The sequence below is a fragment of the Oxyura jamaicensis genome, chromosome 1 (genome assembly GCF_011077185.1).
Source record: "Oxyura jamaicensis isolate SHBP4307 breed ruddy duck chromosome 1, BPBGC_Ojam_1.0, whole genome shotgun sequence".
In the NCBI taxonomy this organism is placed as follows: domain Eukaryota; kingdom Metazoa; phylum Chordata; class Aves; order Anseriformes; family Anatidae; genus Oxyura; species Oxyura jamaicensis.
The window spans coordinates 3,688,215-3,705,940 of record NC_048893.1 but is presented as its reverse complement, the minus strand read 5'-3'; positions in this window follow the sequence as shown (position 1 = coordinate 3,705,940).

The window sequence follows — 17,726 nt, the reverse complement described above, 5'->3', positions numbered from 1 at the left end:
GGGATGGAGGGGTCCCGGTGGGCTTTGGGGGTTGGAATTGGGGGGGGAGGGTAGGGATCTTGGTGGGATTTGGGGTGTTGGGATGTGGAGGGGGGGTTGGAGTCCCACTGAGGTTTGGGGTATTGGGGTAGGGGAGTAGGTCGGGGTCCCAGTGGGATTTGGAGGGTCCTGGTTGGGTATTGGGGTGTTGGGATGGCAGAGGTGGTCCTGGTGGGGTTTGGGGCATTGGGATGGGGAAGGGGGTTGGGGTCCCAGTGGGTTTGGGGTTGTGGGATGGGGTGGGGGTGTCCCGGTGGGGTGTGGGAGGTCCTGGGGGATTTGGGGTGTTGGGATGGGGGGCTGGGAGGGGTTGTGGTGGGGTTTGGAGAGTTGGGATTGGAAGGGAGTGAGGGGTGGGGTGTGGGGGACTTTGGGGTGTTGGAATGGGGGGAGAGGGGTTGGGGTCCCAGTGGGTTTGCGACGTTGGGGTGGGGTGGGGGTTGGGGTCCCGGTAGGTTTAGGGTGTTGGGATGGGAAGGGACGGTTGGGGTCCTGGTGGGTTTAGGGTGTTGGGATGTGGGGGGTCCTGGTGGGCTTGGGGTGTTGGGATGGGGAAGGAGGATTGGAGTCTCAGTGGAGTTTAGGTGTTGGGATGTGGGGGTGTGATGGGGTCCCAGTGGGTATTGCGCGTTGAGATGGGGAGGGAAGGTTTGGGGTCCTGGTAGTTTTGGGGTGTTGGGATGGGAAGAGAGGGTTGGGGCCCAGTGGAGTTTGGGGGGTTGGGATGGGGGGAGTCCTGTTGGGATTTGGGGTGTGTTGAATGGGGAAGGAGCATTGGAGTCCCAGTGAGTTTGGGGTGTTGGGGTGGGAGAGGGGGTTTTGTGGAATTTGTGGGGTTGAGATGTGGAGGGGGGGATTGGGGTCCCACTTGGGATTGGGGTGCCAGGCTGAGATGGGTCCCAGTGGGGTTTATGGTGCTGGAATGGGAAAGGTAGGGAAGATCCCAGAAGAGTTTGGGGTGAGAGGCTGTTGGTGAGGGGGGTCCCAGTTGGGTTTGGAGTGCTGAGCTGGAGAGGGTGGGTAGGGAACCCAGTGGGGTTCTGGGCCTCAGGATGGGTGTCCTAGTGGGATTTGGGGTACTAGGATGGGAAGGACATGGAGGATCCTGGCTGGGTTTGGGGCAGTGGGCTGGGGAGGGCAGGTGGGGGTCCTGTCAGGGACTGGGGGGTGGTCCTATGATCCTATTCCTATGGTCTGTGGCAGGATGATCTGAGACACTGCAGGGGCTGCTGATGGGGTTGGGATCTCAAACAGCACCCTCAAACCTGTGTTTTCTGCAGCTCCGCCTAACGCAGCTCCTGGGCCCCTTTACAGCAGCCCCCAGAGCGCTGCTTTCATTTTATTTTTTATTTTTTTTCTCTTTTTGGTATCCTTGTGGCCCTCTTTAGGGAGCACTGAGGTCCCATGCCTGAGTTTTCCTCCCTGACTTAGAGACGTAGGAGCTTGCATCTCGTTACAAAACCAAATGGGCTGCAAATCTCATCATATCTCATGACTCCAAGCAATGGTCTTAGAAACAACAATAAACATTACAAAAATGAAAAAAGAAAGTCATGGGAACCGTCCCTCAGCTGAGCCAACACACCAACATACCAACCAGAAACAGTCCCTCCTTTTTTCAAGGGAGAAGCGAACTGTGGGCTGATAGATGCTCAAGTCACCAGCTCTGATCAGTTTAATCATGAGTTCAATCAGCAAGCTGGAAGTTTGATCTTGCTAAGTCATTTTCAGCTGATTTCATATGTGTAGTAATCGGTAGCTTCATTAAAAGGTTCGTTCCCCTGGGTTGGTAAACCTGTTTGTGTCTTGCAGTCAGTTGCCTCTATATTAAATTATACATCAAATATTAAAGCTGATATTCTTACATAAAGCCAGCTGAACACCCTGGTAGCATCTATTAAGCAAGTATGTATCTTAACACAGATTTATTTAGGCTCCAACATTTTACGTTTTCTTAAATTTCCTAGGCTGCTGTTAAGGAAGCATTTTCAAGAACTGGATGCCAGATGATAATTTTTCACCTGGGAATTACCTCAGACTCTATTTACCCAAGTACAGCACAGCTGTTGGAGAACACAGACCAAAAAAAAAAAAAAAAAAAAAAAAAAGCATTTAAACTTGAATGGTATTTCTTAAAACTTCATTTTCTTTGAATAACCTTCAAATTATCCATCAAAGATGGTATGTGGGATGCACCAGCAGACTGCACAAGGGGAAAGTCTTCCCAAGGCTCTCTCACCCATCGAGCATCCTCCCTGTTCCTCCTCATTTCTCCTTGCTGCCACATTCAGCAATGGAAAGTTGTCTGAAATCTTATTTCTGAGTGCAGATACATTTATAAGAGAGCCCGGTACTTTGCACATGTGAAAACACACAGGCAATAACAAGGGCAATAAAGAGAAAAACCCTGATTTCATTCCTTCCCCTCCCTTCCTTGCAGAAGGAGGCAGCTGTCCCTGAGCGACTTCTCTGCACTCCACCGTGAAACCACAGCCTTGGCTTAGCAAAAACATGATTTGCACTTCAAAATATTTTGATTTTCTGAACCCATGAAAAAAATAATAATAAACCTCATCTGTAACAGATGTTGAGTCCGTGCGCTTGGGCTCCTAAATTTCTGCTGTATTATTTTGGCAATTAAGATGCCCCATAGCTGTCCCCCTGCTTTTTTCCCCTGGGATTTCCATCTCTCTGCAGAGCCACGGAGGCTTTGGGTGCTGTTTACCCCCCAGCCCTGCTCCAAAAACCACGGCTGCTAACCCCATAGCAATGGGTCGGTGCCCTTAGGTGCCACATCTCAATTTGTTGTTTTCCTTGGGGAAATTTGCCTTTGGGGCTCCTAAGTGGGATTTCAGCCACAAATCACTCCCTGGGTATTTCCATCCCTCTCCACCGATGGTGCAGACAGCTGATGGGTGCTCAGCCATCGTTCACAAGGCCTTGTGAACCAGCACCATGGTGCTAAAAACTTGATTTTTTTCTCCCAAAATCCCTTAGCAGGCAGGGCACTGATAATGGCAAAGGTGGCTGTCATTTCCCTGGTGTGGGTGATTTTTTTCCTCGCTGTTGATGCAAAGCTGTTTTCCAGGCAGGCACTTTGGATGGGTTCAGAAAGAAAATGTGTTCCCTTATCTGCTCAGGGTAAGGCCCTTGAAAGCTGGGTAATGGCAGGGCTCTCCAGGCAATCTCGCCCATACAGAAGAGAAGGGCTGTGATCCTTCCTTTGCCCTTAGCCTTGGTTGGATAAAAGTCTGGAGAGGCTCACGGGGCATTGGTCACTTGAAGCTGATTTTCTTCCATCTGTCTTTGTGAGCTTACAGAAATACGGATGAGAATTATTGATGCCACTTGCCAAAATAGCAAAGTTAAGGAAAAGGAAACCACGTAAGAAAAAGGAAACCAAGTAAGTAGCTGTGCCAGAAATTCCCTAAGAACTAGAAACTGAAAAGGAGTAATCAAAAGAAAGGAAATGAAGACCCAGTAAAACTTAATTTGAATATTAGAGCATGGTTGTAAACTTAAAATCAGAAAAGCCAAGACACCAAAATAGTTTTGAGTAACCAGGGATGCAAAAAGCAGTCCTGGCAATTCTGTACATGGATGAAAGCCAGAGGAAAATGAAGGGTGGGGGAAATCTGTGAATTCTCAGAGCGGAAAATCAAATAATGGAAACCACAGAAAATACCTCTTCTATTTCACTTTATAAAGAAGGATTAGCCAGGCCCAGCTGGCAAATAAAATTAATTTAAAACAAGGGGAGAAGAGAGAGAACAGGACAAGAACAGGTTAAAAGATGAGATGAGGCAAATATGAGGTATCCAAGGGCCTGAAGAAATGGGTGCAGGAGGAGCTAAGTCGGCAGGGAAGGACGTGGCTTTTGGGAAATTAACAGAGGGGATGTGGCAAGGGGGTGTCAGAGGACTGAAGAAGGGCAAGCATTGTGCATGTCCCTGGGGATTGGAGCCCGGCCACCTTTATTCAAGTTATATATATATATATATATATATATATATATATACACTTGTGTCTATCTATCTATCTATCTATCTATCTATCTATATACAGGACATACTATTAAAAATTATCAAACTATCGATTTATAAGCACCTAGAGGATAATAAGGTAATAAAAAACAGCTAGCATGGATTCAAGAAGAATAAATCACGCTGAGCCAGTTTCATTTTCTGCTCCGATGGGGCAGCTGGGTTGCTGGGTAGCAGGGGGCAGGAACCTGGCTCTGCCTTGACTCGAGGGAGGCTTTTCTTGCTGTCCTGGTAACTCTCATAAATCAGCTGGGAATATCTGGCTGCTGGTAGCTCTGCGGGAAGCAGGAGCAGCACCTCCATGCAAACCCCCATAAATGCTCCGAAAGCCATTTGCTGCTGCACTGGGAGAGGCGCAAGGGCTCTCAGGTAGGCATCTAAAGTCAGGTAAGGGAAATGTCACCCTTAGGTGATGAGCAAAGCTATCAAGCTAGGAGAATTTGCAAACATTTTTGGAGGTGAGGGTTAGAATTAGAAATTATTTCATGAAATTGGAGGAATGCTCTGAAGTCAACAGAATGAAATGCAGTGAGTGATGGGGAGGGTATCTCTGGGTGGGAAGAGGATCGTGTAAATGGCCCGCAGATGAAGTGTGAGTCAGTAACAAAAAGGTGTTGTGGGAAAAGCACATCCTGTTCTGAGAGGTCACTGGGAGTGTTTCATGGAAAAATTGGGATGGTTGCTCCATTGTCTCCAGTCTTCAGCCCAGTTTTGTTATCATACAAAGAGGAGTGCATGCTGGAGTGGAGAGGAAGGTGAGAAAAATGGCAAGCATTTGAGAGAATGGGAGTGAGAAAGGAAATAAGGAAATTGAATCTACCCCCCCCCCCCCCCCAAAAGCCTGCAGGAGCAACAGGCATCACTGAGGAACAGCATCTACAAAACTACTTCCAGTAGAAGAATTATTGTAAAGGGTTGTTTTCCATGTCTACATGTTCATTTCTGAAAAGGACAGCACTGCTATGAGTTGTCTTTACATCTCTTCCGGCTGATAAGACAATGACTGAGAGAACCAGGTGTTAATTTGGGGTTCAAAGACAGCATGCCTGAGTTGTTGTAGTGGTGGGGCTTTTAATCACAGAAGCACAGGGAAGGGCATCTTGTTGAGGTCAAGGGCCAGCCTTGACCAAGGACACCAGAGCATCTTCCATGCCAGTCCCACCCTACATGGTCATGCTGGTGGGCTCATCACATCTACACCCACATCAGCAATGAGCAGCATCAGCAAGAGGAGCCCTTAGCAGCATGGATTAGTGCAAGTGTTTGGGACTGGCCAGATCTGAAAATGCATAAAATAAGTCCATGGTGTTGAGCTACATTAAGGTGTTGGGTTGTTGGTTTTGGGTGGCTGGTTCACTCTGTCCACCAGCAGCTCAGTGACAGCCACAAGTGTCAGAAAAAAAAAAAAAAAAAAAAAAAAGTTTTAAAAAACGATCAGAAATGCTGATTTTTATACCACCACCACATTGTTTTCTTCAACTCATTTGCTCCATAAGGACTCAGGTGTTTTGTCTCCCCGAGGTCCCCAGCACGATGGCAGGGATGAGGAAGATCTGCAGACAGTTTCTGCCACAAGTTGGAGGAGGGCACAGAAAACTGTCCTCTTCAGGATGACACTGACATAAATTATTTATTTGATTTTATTTCTCATCTGGTGGAGAAACTGCTTCTGAAACATGGTCCCTTGAGAAAGCTTTCTTTAACTGATACTTGAAACAGACTTCATTCATGCTGCCAGCAGGCAATGATACCTGCTGATTAAAGAGTAAATAGACCCTATTCTTGCTGAATTACCTCTTTTTTTTTTAACAGGGCCTGGAACATTTAACAGTCAGTTTTAGCTTATATTCGTAAGCAGATGGCCAATGCCAATTTTAACATCAGGCAGGTCTTAGTACTGCAGAATACTCCAAGGAGTCATTGTCTAGATAATTCTTATGTATTTTCAGTAAGTGCTTTAGCTCTATGAGAGGTTCAGTGCCTAGCAAGGAGTGAATGGGAACAGCTTCACACCTTACAGGGCCTGTGATATTGTTTGTGCAGTGTGTTTAAGTGCCCTCGGCTGTTCTGGGGCAAATCTGTCCTTTTGAGCACTCCCAAGGCATGGCCATCCCTTCCCCTGAGCTAGAAGGCAAACATGGAAGGTCCTACACCATCACAGAGGGTCCTCCAGGTACTACCATCCCTACAGAAATGATGATCCTACATCAGGGTGGACCCTCTCTATGTCCTACACCGCCCTACATCCCTACAGGGATGATGATCCTACAGCACCCTGCATCCCTACAGTGGTCCTGCTCTATCTCTGGCTGCAGACTTCAGTGATGGCAGGGCAGCTCATCTTCACTAGTGCAAGCAAGTAGAGGCCAGACCTTGCTCCTGAGTCCTGCAAAGAGCTCAGCAGCTGAGAAATCCCCTTTCAACCCTACCAGTGCCCTGCGGTGCAGAATCCTTCCCGGACCCGCCAGTTCACACACTGTTTGTAGGGCTCCAGCCTGATGGGAGAATGGTTTAATGACTAATCATGATAATTGTGAGAGGGGACTGAAATCCTAGTTTTAATGACTGGCTTTCCTATGGTATTTGTACATTATATTGGGAGCCCTGCAAGTAATTGCCAAGATGATGTTGTGCACCTTTAACTCAGATCACTCTGTTGTGTATAGGAAAACTCCTAAAAAGCTTAATCTGGCACAACTGATGAGGGTGGTGAACTGCAGAGCTAGGGCAAGAGGCTGGGATTTCTTACATCGACTTTGCCACTGAAATGGAGATATCCTATACCTATAGCTAAACCTATATCCCAAGAAGTGAGAGGAGACAGCCCAGCAAGGAGAGCCTAACTGCAGTACAAGCAGCCACATAAGCACACCCAGGGTCAGCTCTAGCTTTCCCAAGGAGGTCCATTTTGATAGGGTATTTAATTATTATTTGTGACACAGTAATGCCTAGAAATCCCACCTGAGATCAGAGCTTCCCTGTGGATACTGTGCAAGTACATGCGGGACAGTCATCACATCAGATGTCTGCACCTCTAAGTGTTCATAGAGGTTAGATGATCCCAAGGTTTGTGGCTATTTAGATAAGAATAGAAGCGATCTGAAAGCTCAAAATCTGCTTTTCTGATAAATTTATTCCTTGAAGATGAAAATTCTTTTCCAAACGGTAAAAGAAAAATTATAGTACAATTTCAGTCTGCTCTTTGTGCCACCTGGCACAGGGCTGAGCTTTGGGAGAACACCACGTGCAGAGTGATGGCTTAGATCCATCTTGTGTAAGAATGGGATGGCCAGATCCAAGTTCCTTCAAGCTTGAGAGGAGACTAGAATTTATGGCCTGGGCAGGGTGCCCTAGGTCTGAATTGCGACAGAGTGGATTTAGGTTTGAATCAGGAAGCCTTTTCCAGGAGCAAGGATGGTTAGGAGGTGCTGTAAGCTGCTGGGGGAAAGCATCACATCGCTTGCCTGTCCATGTGTCTCACACCCTTCACTTGGCAGGATCAGACTCCTGCTCAGACAAAAAAAAAAAAAAAAAAAAAAAAAAGTTGAAAAAAAAAAAAAAATCAAATATGGTTTTGTTCTTTGTGGGTCTTCTGTCTCTCTGACAGGTCTGAGATCTCCCTGGGGGAAAGAGGGCCACAGAAGTGGGTATGGATGAGGCCTTTCAGATCTTTTGCTGGAATCTGACTTTCTGGGTAACAATTTATGAGGAAAGATCACTTAGGAAACGGGGACCTACCCAACTGACAGAATCCTAAATATTTACAAAATTCATGTAGCATGAACCACAGAAGACCTTGATTATTCTCTCCTGAGTTGTATTGCTCATCAAGAGCCTTGAAATAAAATGCTAATTTGCCAAGACCTGGTGAATATCCACTGCTCCCAAGCCTTTCTTCAATTAGCACTTGAAAACCACAGGTTCCTTCACAAGTCACCCTTGATGTTTTATAAATGTTATCACTAAGACAGTTTCGACTTCCTTTAATGCATTTTTTACAGCTGCAGCAGCGGTATTATTTCAGTTCAAGCTGCCGACTGTCATCCTGAGAAGAGACCTCAGCTACCTCTCATGGGATGTTTCTAAAGCAGCAAATTCTACCTAACTTTAAGCTAATAACCTGCCAGAGGACTCCGTTTCACACCTATGGTGCAATCCGAGCTGCAGAAGTAATGGTGAGGAGCATATTGACGTGTGATGCAAGTGTATGGGTACAAAAAAGCTTTCAGGAGAGGGCTTGATCCTTTGGCTAAGATTCACCCTTTGGATTGCTGCGGGTGTTTTCTTCCAGAAGAGCAGCTGAGTGTGCAGGAAGTGGGGTGGTCCAAAAAATGATGCAATGGGTACTGCAGCTAATAAGCTTTCTTGTAATTCAGGAAGAACCCTGAATTCAGCCTGGAAACCTCATTAAAATCTACCCCTGTGCTAATGTACAGTGTTTCTTCCCAGGGATTGCTAAATAAATATATACATATATTATATATATAGTACATATATATACATAATAATAACAATAATAATAATAAAAAAAAGGAAAAAAAAACACACACACACACAAAAACAAACCAAACATGAACTGTCTTTGAATTGTTATTTGTTACTTTCCTACCTGGTGTCTGATGAGAAACATGCACTCCCTTTCTTCAGGATAAAACTCACATGTGCAGATAGCACAAGGAGAAGCACAAGGAGAGTTCATAATGATCATACTGGAAATGAAATGGGTGGGAGGAAAAAAAGCAATGAGAGCAATGAGGCTTGTGTTAAATTTCTCAGGACCTTAACTCCTGGTGTGTGTCCCAGCTCAGTGCACCACCCAACCAACAAACATTTGTTTTGCACTGTAGGAAGCAAATGTTGCAGAAGGCAGAAGAAGGGGTAAGCCTCAAACAGTTCTCCTGGAGGACCACGTGCTGATATCTTAAGTGGATATTTGGGTTTAATCCCTGCTTACTGACCTCCTCCATTTAAGCAAGAAACAAAAGGAAAATACTGAGGAGGGAATCGCTCATTTATCCTGTGACAGGTAGCCTGAAATCTGGTGGTAACAATAATCTGACTCTAAAATATGCACTCTGCTGTTAGTATTCTTCATCCATTATGAGACTCAGTGGTTTTACCAAGCAGTGGACACAGTGATGACGTTGTTTAGGTTCGACCCATGTTTTCTAAATTCAGGAGGAATGTTTTTACTGGCTCCAGCTGGCGTTAGATCAGATCTGTAAAGTACATCCTCATATGAGCTCTGCTACAAAGCAGTCTCAGCTGAACGAGTCAATTTTTCGGAGATGTGCTCTCACATTTTAGTACCCAAACAGTGGACTCATGCCACAACAGCCAACATACGCCTGCTCTTCGTGCAGAACTACTAAAGCATAAAAATACACAAACTCTGCTCTAAGCTGTTTAAAGGGAACCCCGGTGCTCGTCTGGGTAAGCACAGCTCGCAAGCCAGGCTCTAATTCTTTCTCTGATTCCCAAAGCCTGCAGTGTGTGTGGATGCAAAGCTTTGAGAAATGCATGGCAGCTGCCCAGAGAAGCTGTGTTGCAGAGCAGTCAGTGCTTTTTGCTGAATTTCCATCTTTAGCAAGAGAAAACATTTGAAGGGACAGGGGCAGGACGGCAGCCACTACAGATATTTGTACAAATCCATCCCATCCTACCGCCCTGCTTCTGCTTTCCATAACTGCCTGAAGTACTTCCCAAATTTTTGCAGATTTGATTTTAAAGCTTTGATTTCTTGTATTATATATGGACATACAACAACCTACCTTTTGACCCCCTGCTTAGCTTGTCACAGCTGCTGGTACTGAGATGTACCTAGAGAGCATTCTGGATATTTCTGCGCTGTGCTGCTGTGCTATTTTGTGCCCAAGGTTTGTCATCTGTATGAAGAGAAACATAAAAAAAAAAAAAGGCAAACAAAAAAAACACACAGTCTTTATTAAAGCTAGAGCCATTTTTACTTCTGAGCATTGTCCCACAGGAACAAGCTAGAAAGTAACGGTGACCTATCTTTGGCCATCCACAAGTGGAATCTAGTCCAAACTAATCCTTGGGTAATCTGTACTACTCACTTGGGCTTCCTCTGCTCACTGGGAGGCCTCTTTGGTGGCAATTCCTCATCCCCTTGCCCTTGGAGAGACCCTCTGTATCATGTGCATTGCTGATGGAGGTGCGGTTGGTCCCAGAGCCATTGCCACCAGGCAGGGAGACCAGTGAGAAATCAAAGTGTTAGGGGGATAGGCTGGCAAAGCCCTGTGGGTTGCTGTCAGGATAATTGCTTAAAAGATTGAGAGATTTTCTCTGGGGAGCAGAGCCAGGTCACAGCACTGCCTACTTTTTATTAATGACACTCCCATACCCAAACTTGGAACCCTGACTGAGATCATGCTGGAAAAACACCACGTGGTGAGCAGAAATAGAAGCACAAATTGTTATTTACCCCAGGGAAAGCATCTTTGTGGTGGAGCCTACAAACTCTTGTATTTCCCTGATTTTTTTTTTTTTTTAAATAATTAATGAATTAATTAATTGAACTTGTGCCCACTCCAGACCTGCAGGCACTGTAGTGCTCACACCAGGCTTTGCATTTGATGTTGCTTCTCAAGACTTTAAATGGAAGTGGCTCTTTCAGATGCTGGGGCTGAATATCAAACTGTGCTGCAGGGTTTTGCATTCCCACAAGGAATGACATTTAGGAAAGATGCCACATGCATCAGTGAATACCAAACCAGGGAGAAGGTTTGGGAAAAGTGTGAAGAAATGGTGTTTTCTGACGTAAAGGTGTAGTTTCAGAGGGTTCGTGCAATCCCTCACTTGAGGCCAGCCATAAAGAAGAATGGGCACACAAGAGGATATAGGAGAATGAGCACACAGCAAAATCCAGTCATTCTCAGAAGGAGCTTGTGAAAATAACTGAATTTAAAGTTAGAAAAAATGATCACAATTTGCTAGGCTGCAGAAAATAGCCAGGACAGACAATGGTTTTGGCTGGAAAGCAGTGTAGCAGTAGTTTAAGACAAAAAAAAAACTAATGCTACTGAGGAGGTAAGGAAGCAAGGGAGGTGGAAATGCTGTGGGAAAATCCTACAGTCCACAAACCACTGAGCTCTCAGGGAGCAGCCTTAGTGACTACAGGTGATGCGAAAGCAAGCATCAGCCCGGGTTGTGTCCTTTCTTTGGCCAAAGATGCTCAATTAGTGTGAAGTGAATTGAAAAATCGAACAAAGTGAAGTGTGGGTAAAGTCTGCCGAATGAGCACAGGGAAAAAAAAAAAAAAAAAAGACGACTTTTGGGAAAGAAGTGCAGGAAGTGGCTGCATCTATGCTTGGGGTATCGTGTAGAACATAAACCGAAGTTCTGTAGATGTAAACTGGACATTGTTCCAAGACAAAAATTAATATTCAGGAAATAGGGCACCTGTATTTAGATGAATAATGCACAAATATCACGGGTAGGATCCATTTCAACTACACTTACCTGTACAGTAGGTAGGAGTGTGGACAACCAGCTGAGACTTGCAAGGGGAGAAAGGAACACTCCCACCAAACAGACCATCTAACCAGGGTAAGATGTGAACTGAATTGCCCTGTGTAAGCATCCATCTCTCCCCACTGACTACAGAGGGAGCCTGGATCCCCACCTTAAGTTAGAGGCATCATCCTCAGGTAGCTGCATTTGACTGATGGAATCAAATCAACCCCTGATTCTCATTAAGGGAGTTGAAACAACATAAGGACATCCCTGGAGGGAGGTAGATAGCATCTATATAGATGAAGTTAAATGTGAAGCACAGAAATAGATAAAGAAAGAGTATTTTCCCCAAGAATATATCATGATAAAAAAGTGTTGATTCTGTTGAAAAAATTTGGTGACAAAGCAAAGCTTAAAAAAATATAATTAAGAAAGTGAGAGCTAAGGTGGTGGCAGTTATAACAAAAAAAAAAGGATGATTGCCATAAGTTCAGCACATCCACATGTTGCTCCTAAGGAGGCTGCAGTGCCTTTGGTCTGTTTTTTGATGGCCAGAACCATTAAGTACTCTTCTCCCACCCAAGTCCCAGAACCAGGGGGTAGGATTCATCTCACTCAGCTATAGCTGCCTGAAGTTAGTCCATCAGTCTAAGATAACTGTCTGAGCTCCCTCCAGAGCCCACAGAGGGAAGCAAAATTTTCTGAAGGAGATTCATCTCCTTTTAACATCACTGTCTGGAATAGTGAGACGAACTGCTCTCCAACAGCACAGTCTCCCGCCACTGGATTTGGATAATTCACTCCTGAACAGCTATGTCTAGTTGAGAAGAACCACAGCCTTTGCCCTGTTGTTTTTTTTTTTTTGGGGGGGGGAGGATTAGAAATCCCTAGCTGTCCTCTTCCAACAGCTGCCTGATTGGCTTGCAGACTCCCCAGACACATTTTGCCAGGTATAAGCCTATGAAAAACAGGACTTTAACTGCTTTGTAGCTTCTGCTCACATTGTTGCTCCAGCTTGTATATCTGTGCAACTCATCTGCTTCCTCTTCCTACAGCAGCTTTTCATTCCCTGCTACAATGAGGTGCCTAATATTAGATGGCCACAATCTCTCTCCGTGTGGGAAATAGCAAGGCTTTCAGAATAAAGGTGGTGACCTCCTCTGCGCTTAGGAGGGAGCCTTGGTCATACAGTACCTGGAGCTGTACGTGGCTTCCAGGAATAGCTGTATTGTCCAAGGCCAGAAGGGATGGGTATAACCTTGAGGCAAATGGCATCTTTCCCTTCTTTGTTAAAGGAGGGGGGAAAAAATCTCATAGAAAAGCTTTTCCCTAAAGGAACTGAAATGTTTATTTTGCAATGTGAGAAGGTGTTTCTAAGGGGAGTTTCTTTTTTATTTATTTATTCGTTTGTTCTTTGAACAAGGAAGATGTAGTATTGCTTTCCTAATGTCCTACCTAGACCACTTTGCCTGAAGACAACCACGCAAAGGGTAAGCGATTCTGTAACCACACTCACAGCTTCTGAGCAAACAGCTCTGCAAATTGGGCTCTGCCAATTGGTGATAAAGAGGCGTTGATCTTCTGGTGTTTGCTCCCTGGAGAAGCTGAGCAAAGATTATTTCTGTTTAGGGACTGATCTGACACATGGATCTTAGAAGCTGAAGGGTGTCTGTAGGTAAATTGGGGTTCGTTGACTGAAGGGGTCATTAAGAAACATGATTAAGTGAGTGTGCACATGCATACCCATAGAAATATGCCTGTTGTTTTTTTGTAAGGTTTTCAAGTAGTATTTGCAAGGCAATTTTTCCCATAAAGCCCTGAGGAGGAAAATCCTTATGCTTTTCATAACACAACATAGTTATTTTAACCACAACAAAAAGTTATAGAAAAATCATGTTTGTCCAAGTGCTTTACAGATCCCAAGTCAATATATATATGTTTTAGGCCAGGCCTATACTTCAAAAGTTTTTCTGACAATGTTGCACCAGCGACGGGTGATGTTTTACAGCCATCTCCCTGTGACACGTGCAGTTATGTTGTTGAAAACAGGGCTTTAACTGAACCTACTTATTTTTATTCATCTCACCAGAATAGTAGCTCTACAGGCTGGAAACCTAGCTTTTTGCAAGGAGATCTGCACCCGAACAAAGTGACTTTGGCCTTCTGTTCCCACATGACCTCTGCTGAGATCTTAGCTTTTGGCTTAGCTCAAGATAGGGCCCCAAAACTTTCTGTCTGGGGGGAAATTGGTCAATTATTGCATTACATTCAATAAGGTTTTATTTATTTATTTATTTATTTTGGTCGGTTGGTTGGTGTTTTGTTTTGTTTTGTTTTCAGATTCACTCCAAATGGTGTTTCTACATAATTAAGTAGGTCTTTTCACCCTTGTCCTAGTAAAAGGCTGCTGATATCACAGGAGACCTGCTAGTTTAAAGCTGATGTGGAACATATGTTCTTGTCCTTTGGCCTCTTCACTACTGGATGTTACAACTGAAATGCAAAGCCCCGAATGCCCAGGGATTTCTAAAGGCCAGAAGACATCTGTTTGCAATCACAGATGTTTGCAAGTTAACACAGGGAAGAACTGATATTAGAGAGATCCAGAACTGACTCAAATTCTGGAAATTAGACATAAATTATGCTTTGGTGAAGAATTAAACAGGGATGAAAACATTGAAACATAAGAAACAGTAAAAAAAAAAAAAAAAAAAAAAAAAAGGAACTTGTTCATCATGATGGAACTGAAATAGCTTTGGCTTTTCTTCTCGCCACTCACCCCGTTTGGCAATCTTGGACTCACAGATACACCATGAAGGCTTTTAACAAGGGGACTGTGGAGTTGGGTCCATCCCAAGACAAAAACTCACTGTAGAGGACCACAGGGACACTGGGGTACTCTTAGTGAGAATCAGCCAGGAGAAGTAGGGCAGCTTGCTTAAGCTTATCATCTAGGCTGCTCTTCCAGGTGATGACATACACAGCTCTGGCATGAAATTCCTGCTGTGTGAGACATATCTGAAAGTCCTTGGGATCAAGGCATGGGAGGTGACTGTTTATCCATAATCGCCATCAAAGCAGCTTATATCAGCCATTTATATCTGAGGGGAAGACTTCTGTGGTGAATTTGGGATGTGAACCTGTGTGTGAAATGGTCCTAATTAATCAGGAGTCTTTGTATCAGAGAGCATTTTCTCTGAAGACAACATGTTCTACATATATCTCCACAATTCGCGTGGAGGGAAGGTAACCAAGCTAGCTAACAGGAACTGATCTTGCTGTAGTAGGAAGAAATGTCCATACAGGCTCATTTTACTCTGCTTTCAGCAGGGAATATATTACAGCAGCCACACAGTTCGTAGATATGTGTGTTGCATCAGAGTGCACCATTGACACAAGCATGAGTTGGGAATCTCTACCAAACCGAAGAGGTGCAATAGGGAGAGGTATCTAAGGGATGTGGGGCATGAAAAAGGGAAGAGATGTGATAGCAGAATGGGAACCCACACAGAGGTCTGAGTGGCACAAATGTCAGCTTTCCTGGGTGAAAAATGAGTTTGTATCTCCAACAAGTTGCTATTTTCTCTCTGTAATTGAAGAGTATGTTGTCCACTTGCGGGACCTATACTGAACGGCACAATAAAATTTTATTTTTATTTTTTTTCAGCAGATGCCTATGGATAAGGCAAAAATCATTCTAAAATAATTTATTTCTTCAGAAAGTGTAGGAGTGCTTGCCCCTGATGCTGTCTGTTCCTACCCATCCCTTTTCTTGGGCAGTATCAAAACACATTCTTCCAGTGAGGTTTGTTTAATGGCACCCAATAAAATTGATTCATTACTCATTTTCTTCTTATTATCTTTCAATTGCTCCAGCTCTTGATACCACTTAAAGGGGACATTAGCTCTTGATAACCACTGTATGCCACTAATGCAATAGTACTCCTAGGAGAGATGCTTTTCTCCAGGCTTTCAATAGACCATGTGTCTTTCTCATGAACTTCTTATAATGTGTTTGGGCAAGTTTGCTTTAGCTGGAGGTAGACCACCATGGTAAGGAGTGAGAACATATATGTTTCTTGGAAAAGCCAGCTCAGGTTCTCTGTGGGTGACAATGAGAAGCTTTCTGTGCTGTGAAACCATTTTACTCACAGGAGCTGGTTCTTGAGCTCTCCAGAAAGAAGTCTGAATCCACTGAGAGTGAAACTCATCTTCTGTGCTCCTCTTTGGCACAAAACCAAAGCTGTTTAAACTCCAGGAGAACAATGACTTTCTGTTTCCAGTCAGCCTTGGAAAATGTCCCAGGGAGGCGACAGGACTTGCTGGCTTTGTTTTGGGGTAGGAGAATTTCTTTATGCACTGGGAAGGATTACAATGACAGTGGATTGAAGGTAGTTTTGCAGATTCCAGTTTGTCTTCTGGGAGAAGTCCCCATGGATGCTCATTGAGGGCTTAATTCAAAGAGACTGAAAGCAGTGTAGATCCAGTACAGAAAACTTGTACATACAGGCATAATTTTGTTATATGAGTTATGGCCCTATGAGAAATCTCTGCTCCCATGGGATCACGACTTCTTCTTATCTCTTGGTTGGATTTAGGACTCTTCTGATCTATGGGTTCAGACCAAGGGCCCTGCAGACTGGTCTGGTCCTAGTGGCCAGGTTTCCTCGTGTGGGGTCAGGGCTTGACTGGTGTGAATACTCAAAAATGGAAGCTAGGAAGCCTCAAGCATAGGTATACTATTTGCTAGTTGCTCTACAGTGATATGATTTTCCAAGCCAAGTACCTACAGTGATTTCCCCCATAAGTTACAGAGGGAGTTAATATTTCAAATGCAGATGTTTAAATATGTCCTTATTCAGGCAGATGGATATAACCTTAAGCATTTTACAGAATCAGGTTTATTTTTAATTAAATGAGCCCTTTCTTTCTTAATAACTTTAAAAACCTTATTTGCCATTAAATTCTTTAGGACACTTTTAGGAAAATAATTTCCTGCTGCCATTTTTACTCAGGTTTGGATATCCTATCTCTTGTCACCTGTAACAAAGTGCTATAGGAAGGAGCGTTGCTGTATTGCTTTCATGTTCTCCCTCAGCCCTGTTACGGCTGATTGTTCTAAAGCTTCATACATAATATATGTCATGTCTTAAAGCAGCCCTGTAAACGACTGTACAACTGTAAAGGTTTTAAAACTCAACTAGCCTCCAGCTACCAGCTATAAAAAGGCATTTAAGAAGATTAGCATTAAAACTACCTGGTGAGATGAAAAACTGGGAGGCAGAATGGTCTAATGATGGATCATTGGGCTGTGACCAGTCACGTGGCAAAGTCACCTTTCTGTGCCTCAAACGTGCAAGTGCTGATGCTAATCCTTTTTGAAAATTGTTCTGTAAATGCATGGTTTGCCCTCACAAGTGCCATCTTTCTCAGCGTACCGACTGAGGATTTTCCACGCAGTCCAGAGGAAATGTTTCTCCTTTCCCCCTGGATCTGAATTTGCTCTGGCTCCTTTGAAAATTATGCCTCTGCTGAACAAACACCTTTGAATGACTTTGTATTTCTTCCCATCATTGTATTTTCTGTCTTTTTGCTATAGCAGAGTGCTCTGAAACAGCTGGACAAATATCTTTGGAGCCTGTTCCATCAGGAGGTGGGGTCCCATATGTACCTGGGATGTATTTCTAGTGGATTTTTTTTTTCTTATTGTTTGTGCTGAAAATCAAGTCCATTTTAAAGCTCGTAATTATGAAAGCCAAATTCCTTCCCTACCTCTCTTCCCTGTGCTGTCATATCAATGAGACTGGGATATGTCTCCATGTATCTAGTTCATGAATCCCATCCTTCTGCTGGGCTGGGCACCAGTTATCTTATAAGAACGGAACAACATGAGAGTCAGAACAAAGACCCCACCTAATTCAGTTTCCTGATTTTCCACAGTGCTCATAATAAAATACAATTACATACCGACATTTCCCCAGAACAGAACCCCAATTCTGGTTCTGGGCTGCTTTCTTGGGTACCCTAGAAGCTCTCAAGGGCATTATTGAAGTATGTATGAGGTAAAATTAATCTGAAGGTTCAAATTCAGGTGCCTGCATGCCCGAGTTTCCATTTTACTTGGTGGATAGTTGGTCAGTGCAGTCAGTCAAGTCTAGAGAGCAATTC